At 38.0% G+C, this 7406-nt stretch overlaps 1 pseudogene; it reads right to left on the reverse strand.

The window, feature by feature from the left end:
* Nucleotides 1-288: 288 nt before the first annotated feature.
* Nucleotides 289-1774, reverse strand: LOC123231324 (annotated as a pseudogene).
* Between the last annotated feature and the right edge of the window lie 5632 nt (nucleotides 1775-7406).

The following is a 7406-nucleotide window of genomic DNA, read 5'->3' on the forward strand; positions in this document are numbered from 1 at the left end:
GGCTTTGCTAATGCAAAGGTGATTGATATGGCTAATCATATAGGTTAACCCTGCCTGCCTGCCTATACCAAATCCCACCTCCCAGGGCCCAGATAGCAGACACCTCCCTGCTTCCCAGCCCAAGAAGAAGTAGTAGACCCTGAGAGGTCTCTGCACTTAAATTTATACCCCTGTCCCAACTGTCAGATTGGCACATGCTCAGGGCTGCTTTTCCAGGTTCTGAGTTCTAAAGTGGAAAACTACTTTTTTGTACCTATAGAAAATGGCTGACTATTTCTGTACATCACATCATACATGTCAGATAAAGTGTGTAGGACTTTGATAAAGGTATTTCCAAATGGCATAGTAATGTACTGCTATCACTGTGGCCACAAAAAGGTGCCAAAAGGCATGGGTGAATGGAATGATGTCCTCACTTTTGAAGAACACAACTTGCAAGCAATACATTAAGCCTCTCCAGGCAAATTCTTATAGGCCATCAGTGTTATTCAATGATGGTAGCTTGACCACTTTATACTGTTCATGGTAGAGAAATACATAAATGGGTCCTCCAGATGCCATGAGCCAGATAAACTAATGTATATGAGATGCGAGGGGTCCAAGCTCACAGAGATTTAACCATGGTGCATAAGAGACTGCAATGAAGAAAACAATCGCCATTCTACCTGTGGAAAATATATGTAAGGTAATGGGATCACCAGGGATATTATAAATAAACTAAGTGGTTTGTGGGAACATGCTCTGGGATTTATGAGAGACTAGATCAGGATGGAAAGACCAGAATTTACTAGATTCCCACAGGAATGGCAGTTGATCTTAACTGTCACTCAGCTTCCCTAGGCCAGAGTCTAGAAACAGGCTGAGAAGGTAAAAGGGACTCAACAACTTTAATTATCTTTGACTAAAAGGTGGGAAAGGGATTTCTATACTTAAAATCTAAAGGATAAAACCACAGGGCAATGGGAGGAGTTATTCTATTCTTATCTTTAGTGATCTAAACTAACAGGGCCCAAAAAGCTATAAATGGAGTCTCTGGGCAACTGCCTCAGACCTGGAACCTCCCAGGCTTGAGTACAGCTAGGGGTTTTGTGGCTTTGAGATTCTCACTGCAATCCACTGATGATCTCTGGATGCCAGACGTCAAAGTTGTCTCATGTACCAAGTAGTGAGGGTTTTGCTTGAAGCACTGTCCACCAGATCTCAAACTTCACCTCTTCCCTGGCACAGGACTGATGATATTCTCACTTTAGTAGATGCCACCACTCAGGATCCCAGGGGAAAAACAGGAAGCAGGGTGTCCTGTGCTCTGAGGTCTCCCAGGCTGGCAACGGTTTTTGCCCACCACTAATGGAGTCCTCACTCAGAGCACAAGTCCCTTCTTCCTGCTCCTTCATTCCAACCTGGAATTCCCAGCTCCAGCTCCTTCCTGCTATGTACTTAATACCTAATCACTAGCTAATCTAATCTTCCTCACAACATACCGCACATATGAAAATAATGCTCCATTATCCTCATGTGACTCTTTTTCCACAAAACATATGAAATAATGTGGAAACTAAGAAGAGGGCACATAAGCCCATTCCATAAATCCATGCTGTGTTCTTTTCCCAACAGACATCTTATAGTCTATGGAGGAGGGCGCTGCCCATGATAGCAGGAGCAATGAGGAGTGCATGTGTATAATAGCTGCATGGTCATAACAGGTAGGTTTATAGCAATAGTTGGCTGAGGCCCAATCATTCATGAATTGCTGGAATCTGCTCTTAAACCACATGGATGCTCTGGATACCTCAAGGGCTCTGCCTTAGCTCTCAGTGTGGCTGGCTCCTATGACCTCATTGCCCTCTTCTCTGAGGGTCAGGCTCAGGCTGTTGGGCTTACATGGCCCCTTGTCCACATCCCCACTGGAGACTGCTTTGCCCAGCTGGGGTTTGACAGACAGGGCAGGAGGGAAAGAGACAGGGGCCCCATTCCGGCAGGCCAGTGGGCGGCTGGGAGAGGCTGCTTCAGCATGACTTCTTAATATATAACTGACAATGACTCAACAATAACATGTTAAGGGTCTCAGTAATAAGGATATCATTAATCAGGGCCAGGTTAGTTGAATTCATCAAAGGTAATTTGGTACCCCCTTTTGATATCCTTGTTTATACTTATGATATACTTCCAGTTAGACATTTTAGCTGGTATTTCTAGTATAAAGTTCATCAGGATTTGAAAAGTTGCAAAGATTTGAAGAGAAAGGATACAAAAGGATAATCAAGCGGCTTTTCTCTCGCTGTTTCAGTTGTCATTTTCCCATCCATTATAAGCAAAAATCTATCTCTTCTGTTTCCTCTTGAGAAAGCTCAAAAAAAATTTGTTGTCTTTATTTTCCCTCAACAAAAAACCTCAACTGGTTCTCTGAACCAATCTTCCAATAATATGGACTTAAGACACTGTTATTTCCTTATACAGGTCAGCTAAGTGTCATAGTGTGGAATGCAGTGTCTGGAGTGAGAAAGACATGAGTTAAAATCAGCCCTCAGATACTAACTTAACTGTATGATCCTGGGCAAGTCACTTAACCCTGTTTGCCTCAATTTCCTTGTCTGTAAAATGAGTTAAAGGAGGATTTTCTTTGTGAGCATATCTCCCTTACATCCATGAATTCAGTGCAATGACACTGGCTTCATGGATGTTCCACAAACTAGACACTTCTCTCAGTTGGTAGAACAAGACAATCTGTAGGATCCAGGAATTTTCTCCACTTGTCCCTAGCCCCAGAATGCTCTACATCTTCTGATCCAACTCCTATGATTCACCTAGCTTCTTTTAGTTCCAACTAAGATCCTGTCTTCTATAAGTAGCATTCTCCATCCCCTCTTAAATTCAGTGCCTTTCCTTTGCTTATTTTTTCCTATTATCTTGTCTATAATTTGTTTATATATACATATATGCTTTCATATCATCATTTCCATTAGATTTTAAGCACCTTGAGGACACAGACTGTCTCTTGCTTGGTTTTGTGTATCCAAAAATTAGCCTACTGCCTGGCACATGGTATGGTTTTAATACATGTTGATAAATTGATATTTATATATGTATAATATTCTACACATTATATATTTGACTTCACGAGGTTGCATCTAGAACAGAAATCCCCAAATGTAGAATAGAATTTAACTAAGTTGGTTCTTCTAACTTTTGAAGAATTAAATTATTACAAAGTCGATGCAAGAAGTTGTGATATCCTCACTTTTTTCCCACAGGTACAAAGAGAAACATTCAGCTAAAAGGGTGATATTATCCTTCTGAGGCCTATGAGAAGAACTAAATGAAGAAGTGAGATATGTGGATTATCTCTTAAACAATAGGAAAAGACAATGTTTGAGATGGAGGAGCAAGAGGAAGCATTTTGATCTGAATAACTAATTTTTCAAGGAAGTTATCTAAAAACATTTTTGATTGAATTAACCCATCAGTAAAATAGTAAAATTGAGAATGCAGTGCCCAATATATGAAAATTTACTTATAAATTATATTCATCTCTGCAATCCCATTTCAAATTTCTTAGCAGAGATTCTGGAATGGTTTGCCTTTTCCTTCTCCAGCAAATATTTATGGAAATATTTTGTTGAAATTTGTCTAATAAATTTTTATTTTGCTTATATCTATCAATTATACTTTTAAGCCAGTAATAATGAATGCATTTTTCTATTTTTAATACATGGGTTCAAATCCCAGTGAAGCTTAATTTCAAAGATTTATAAAGATGTTAGAAATTGATTCTAGATTTTTTAAAAGAAATTATATATGTGTGACATAGTTTTCAGCACCTTTAAGAAGAGAAAATAAATATGAAGAAAGAGAGGTTCATTTGTGTCAATCAAATGTTGTATGGAGGTTAAAAAAGATATGACTAAGTAACTTTGAGTTGAATCATATGTAAAGTGTAAGGAATCTGGAACCTAATAAAATAGAAGAATGGTTGAGCTCTGGAGAAAAATCAGAAAATCTAGAAGGGGTATGGGTTTTGGGGAAAAACAATGTAGTATCTGAATGAAGATTGCAAACCATCCATGTCTGTCATCTTGTGTGGTTCATTCTATCCAGTTAAAAATTTAAAAGATCCTATTGAACCCTTTCTCTCCTTCCCCAGCTGCCAGGGCCTTTTGCTGTAGTAATGAAGAAGCCTTATGGCAAACTGTAGGTATAAGGGGTAAAAGTTTCCTAAGTGCTCCAGTGGGATTTTAAGTCATGGCTCCCCTTTAAGAGTTGACACCAAGATCAGGAATTTTGATATCTATTTCATAGCTTTCACAACCATGAGAAGCCAGATGAAGAACAATCAGAATGAGAGAATATTGTGTGATAGTGGGTGAAGAGACTACTGTAGTTGTATTTGAGATAAAATATTATTTTAATTTAACTTAAATTATATTATTTAATTAATTATTATTTAAAATTATACTTTAATTTAAATTTTTTTATTTCAAAGGCAGAGTAGGATAAGATTAATAAGAACCCACTGATTGGATACCCTTTCAGGTAATGCTGCATACTACCAGAGGTTTATAGTCCCTACTTCAAAGTTTTAGGGAATAAAGCCCCAAACTCTTAATTATAATGAATTAATTTATATTTGAATCTGTGACCTGTCCATTCTCAAATTCTAACTCTATTAGTGATACATTCTGCAATTTGTTGACAAGCGTTCAATTTGTCATTCAATTTAACTTGTAGGAAATATCAATAAAATATCCCATACCTATAAATGGGTTCCTCAGAGGAGTAAAGAGCTTTAAGAAAGATATTAGTGTATTTTACAGGCCAGTACTGACTGCTCAAGGGAAATTCATTAAAATATACCTCTGACTTTTATAAGAATCTGTTGTTGAATGATTCTTTCCAAGCAGTTAATTTCATCTTTGAATTCTTTCATTTTTCCTAAATACATACCAGCTTAATGATTGCTGTCCATGGTACAGTACCCATGTCCCCAAGGTAATTTAACTATGGTCAGATGATATCTTTGAAGATCATTTTTCAAATTTAAAATGAAGTCCAAGCATTCCAAATACAGAGGAACAATTTTCAGCACATGCATAAGGAGACTTACAATGACTTACCTTATTAATCTGATTTATATAATCTTCTGTACATTTAACTTTTGACTTTGCCAGTTCTTTTAAAGTGAGCACAATGTACACATTTCTATATCTTCAAGAAACCTGCACATTCAGGATATGAGTACATTCCAGAGTACAAATCAATTTCTCATTTAAAACAACACTGAGGTTATACTACAGAACTTTGAACTAAAAACTGTTCTAGAAGGAAGAAGACCCAAAGAATTTTGAATTTAGGTATGGATCAAAGCACAAGTCATTAATGTTATTTATACTTCTACCTACCTTCTAGTATTATTGGGGAAAGACTTCTTTGTAAAGGAGAAAAGCTTTCCATAAATGTAAACTATTATTTTTTCAGTAAATACTAATGAATATCTGAGTTAAGTGACTTATGAGGAATTACATTACGCTCTGGCTATTGTTGCATTAGGAAAATAGAGTCAGTGTAGATATAATATTTGGTTTTCTGTCTTTTTAATTGTAATTATTTCTTATCAATGAATTATGTTCTTACTGATTACTGTGCAATCACTTGTTAACTCTTTGACCAGGGTGAAATAGATATGAAAACTAAGAAGGATGAGAAAATGAAGACAATGCACAATGTTATGTGATCCTCCCTCTAATAAAGTTGCTTTTCAAGAGGTTTATCAAAGGCCGAATGTAGGAAAATTATGTAGAAAACTTGTTATTTTGGTGGGAGAATTTATATTCACAAAACCTTTAAGGATAAAAGTAAGTCTAACAACAAACATTTTATTTAACTATGTTTTACATGTGAATTAAGAATTATAAGGCAGGATTTATGCAAGATCTCTTGCATTTGCAAAATTACCTTAGGCAATCGTGGCAGTTAGGAGAATGGAACTTTGGCCCAGCAAGTCCAAGTCTCAAAACTTCGCTGTTGGAGCTGGGACTATAAATACCCCTGGAGAACCAACCTGGGGGTTCTGATTTCCTTGACCTCACCCAGACACCCAGCTACCCCTTGACCTCCCCTTGGGACCCCGGGAGGTGGAAGGGAGGTTGGGTTGTGGAATGTGGGCAGGAATTAGATTAAGTCAGCCTAGCTGAAGGGACATCCCTAAACCAAATCATCAACCTCATCTGTCTAGCTGGTGGACCACTTAACATCAGGGCAGTGGAAAGTATCTCTGGCTGAGGAGCTGATTCCCTTAGCCTGATCTTACCTTCTGAGGCCCTCTGCCAACACTGTCCAGTCACCTTAGTAACAGCTTCTCCAGACCCTAACCCTCTTCCCCCAGTTTCCCCTTGTGTTTAAATAAACCCTTTGCCTGATACTGTGAGCTTCTATAGTTATTTATAACATCATCCAGGGCTAAGGGACTGTGGAGAGGGAAGATAGCAGCCTCCTGATTCCTAAGGAAGTTTTGGCCAGGCATCCATTTTATTCAGGAAGTGTGTCAGCTTCACTTCCTGTTGGTTACTGCCTTCACCCCAGCAGGGAGGGGCTCCTCACTCTCCACCTTAAAGGAGCCTACAGACAGCAAGGAAACTGACTGGGCATCACAGCTCAGGCATACACATTCCTGACTGTCTCAAATCATCAATTATCGTGGTTACAGGCTCCCTGGCCCAGGTGACTCACTGGCACCACCAACTCCCCTATTATCAGCCTGTTTACCCACTTATTACAGAAACAAATATGAAATCGTCCTTTTCCTCAATGAACTTATTTTCTATATCTGCCTGAGAACCATGCAAAGTATAGACAGGGCAACACAAAGACATTTTAAAAGGGAAAGATTATTAATAACTGAAAAGTAAGATCTATTTCCAGGGGGGGGAAAGTGGCACTTCTGCTGGATTTTTAAAGGGCCTAAGGATTTTGGGGAGTAAACATGAAAAGGGAATACAGACCAGATGTAGGATAGCATTAATGCATAGACACTGAGCTTTAGACTGTTGGTATGAGAGCAGCTAAAAGGATAGTTTGATTGGAATTTAAATGGATTCAAGGGGAATGATAAGAAATAAATATTGTAATGAATAGAGAACTAGTGTCAGAGTTATAAAGACATAGGTTCAAAACTTATAATACTTGCTATGTGACTTTTAAGCAAATCACATAAACTCTAAGTGCCTCCAGGCAATCCTTTAAGACTCTATATGGTAGAGCAGGTTCTAGGGTTTATGGGTGGAGGGAATTTTCTCACTAGAAGTTAGGATGAAATAAAAAATCCAGTTTTTTTAAAAAGCAATCAAACAAGTAAATGTTCAAAAGCAGGTGGGAGTCAGATAGTTACAAAATTTAAATGTCAGAATTAAAAT

Source organism: Gracilinanus agilis, chromosome 1 (genome assembly GCF_016433145.1).
Source record: "Gracilinanus agilis isolate LMUSP501 chromosome 1, AgileGrace, whole genome shotgun sequence".
Taxonomy (NCBI): Eukaryota; Metazoa; Chordata; class Mammalia; order Didelphimorphia; family Didelphidae; genus Gracilinanus; species Gracilinanus agilis.